We start from the raw sequence: 2,734 nt of genomic DNA on the forward strand, positions 1-2,734 counted from the left end.
AAAAATAACATGACTTCTTTATCAATTTAAACAAAAATAACACATAAATTTCAAATTTGGTGATCAAATATTACGGTGAACTACCTCGAGTACTTTAATATGTAAATACCTCCAGGTACGTGTCTCCTGAGAACAGAGCATTACAAATGAATGAAGGCAATATCTGCAGCTAGGGAAAGAAAATGTCTCCGTCTTGAGGAAAAAGCATTTGACCATGAATGCAACTCAGTTCCAAAACCTCACCTTGGCTAATGACAGGGTACAACATCAAGACAGGGGGGCCAGGGAGTGGAGAAATGTTTCTCCCCAGATTCCATCCTACTCCACCCCAATCCCAAATAATCAGTGTTAACATTTTGGCACATGTTCCTTCTTTTTGCCCTGCATATGCTAACTTTATTATTGTTACTATTGATTTTTCCAGAATAGAATCATAGTTTATTTGACGCTCCAAGACTCGCTTTGCAATAAGTCCAATTCCTAACATTATGATGTATGGATGTGCCCGCAACTTCGCGCATAGTTCCTACTGAGAGTCCACAGTATTAAACAATGCTCTGGTGAACATCCTCGTACACAGATCCTTTTGCTACAACACTGCTTTCTGACAGGGCGGACCCCATCTTACGAGCTTCAGAGGAGGAACTTTAGTTCAGCAGTTTTTTATTGATAAAACAGTCAATCAGCAGAGCAGTTTCAAGGCAGATTAGATAAAACCCTACTTGGGAACAGAAGGACTCACACCACACCCAAATTCAAAGGGACTTCCCGGGAGGCTCTCTGCCCTCCTCCCTCAGCCGCTATCACGTCTACCAGGTTTATCTTTGGCAGCTGAGCCATTATCTTCCCTACCTGAGTTCCCTCTGCCACCACGTTATATCACAATGTGTGTGAAGTGCGTAAGGCGTAGGCTTTCACATCTATGAATTAGAATGATGACAGGGAGATTCAAGAAGTTTAATATTCAAGACATTCAGCTGAGAGGGGTGTATTTGAAAAGTCTTTGTGTAACTGGGGGAAAGGAGAGTGGGTTTGTCTGGCAGCTACATACTGTCTAGCAGCCCAACTCCAGTGTGTTAGTGCAGAGCTCTGAGCCCGTCGACTCTTCCAAGAGGCTCTGGAATTCTTTCTACCCTGGCTGGGAAGGGTGTCTTTAACGCTTCTGTTCTGAGTGGAGGCTTTGCTTTGACCCCGCTCAGTGGCCTCCAAGTTTGTCAGGCTCTGGTATGAGTGAGAAGAGCCAATGCTTCCTACCTGGTGGGGCCCGAGTTTATTGTGAGTGCAAGACGGCCACTCACCCAAATAAACCGTTTCTGAACCTGTTTGGGTTTTGGCCTGAGTCAGGAGATTTCCTCTTTCTTTTGGTTAATGAGGATTTGAAAGTACAGAACCATCCAATCTGAACCTCTCCTCTAATCCCCTCCCTCATTTTATAGGTGAAGAAACTAAGGCCAGAGTGTAAAGTGACTGGCTTAAGGCTATACACGGTGTGAGTAACAGAACTTTTTAATTCCTCCGGATTACTGCCTTGTCTTTTAATTAGCATTATCAACTTGTTGGCATCAAGGACCTATCAGCATTAGTAGAACTTGCATGTTGAAGGGTCCTTGTCTTGAATGCTCCAGAGAGATTTATCAGGATACAAACAACAGCTGTGCTCGCTCTGGCAGCACATATACTAAAATTGAAATGCTACAGAGAAGATTAGCATGGCCCCTGTGCAAGAATGACACGCAAATAGAAGTAACAGTTACAGTAATAATAAATTATATTATATAATAAATATAAGATGATAGCATGCGAGATGCTGTTCTAAATCTTCTAGATGCTATTACTGTTACTTTTTTTTAAAAAGATTTTACTTATTTATTTGAGAGAGACAGAAATAGTGAGTGAAAGCACGAGCAGGGAGGACAGGGAGAAGCAAGCTCCCCACTGAGCAGGGAGCCCGATGCGGGGCTCAATCCCAGGACCCTGGGATCATGACCTGAGCCGAAGGCAGACGCTTAACCGACTGAGCCACCCAGGCACCCCAGCTATTACTGCTACTGTTTTTCTCTTTCTTGCTTTGCCTTCTCTTGAACTGATTTTTTTTTTTCTTATTCCATTTCTCTCTAATTGGTTGGAAAGTATGTGTGCTTGTGTTTATCATTTCAGGAATTAAACTAGCTAGTTTAGCATGCTGATTTAACAAAATCTGAAGTTCATCTCTTTACCTTACTCCTAAATAATCAAGGACCTTGGATGACTTTAATTCTAGTATAAGCCCAACATTTTAATTCTAGTCTATTTTCCCTTCAAAAATTAAGAGTACGGTGTTACATTATGTTGCTCCATTATAAGCCAGAGTTTGCTGAGATATGCCCTCCTATTTACCAAGATGTTTTTGTTCAATGTGTTTTTTTTGTTTTGTTTTGTTTTTTTGCATCTCAGGCTTTTCATTTTTTTATTCTGCTAAAGTATGTCCTTTATGATTTCATTTCGTGATTGTCTTTGGGTGAGGCATGCTCTCAAGTTATTGAAGGGGAGGAGTTGTTCTTATTGGTTTCCTGTTTCGTTTACCTGGAAACAATATTCCTTATACAATCCTTTTTTTGGAATATAGCTTCATTGAATGTGGAATTCTAAGTTGACAGCTATTTTCTCTCAACACATTGAGGAAATTCTTACATTGTATTCTCTTCCTTAGCTGCTCTTATAAAATGAAATGTCAGTCTTCCCTTTTTTATAGTGG

The 2,734-nt window shown here is 40.8% G+C and overlaps 1 non-coding gene across 1 annotated transcript; it reads left to right on the forward strand.

Annotated features, from left to right (window-relative positions):
* Nucleotides 1–1,654: 1,654 nt before the first annotated feature.
* On the forward strand, nt 1,655–1,761 carry LOC123795445 (U6 spliceosomal RNA). The gene has a single exon (XR_006780494.1). It is a non-coding gene; the product is annotated as a U6 spliceosomal RNA (small nuclear RNA).
* Nucleotides 1,762–2,734: the final 973 nt, after the last annotated feature.

This window comes from Ursus americanus, chromosome 12 (assembly GCF_024610735.1).
Source record: "Ursus americanus isolate L20-20 chromosome 12, mUrsAme1.1.p, whole genome shotgun sequence".
NCBI classification, from domain to species: domain Eukaryota; kingdom Metazoa; phylum Chordata; class Mammalia; order Carnivora; family Ursidae; genus Ursus; species Ursus americanus.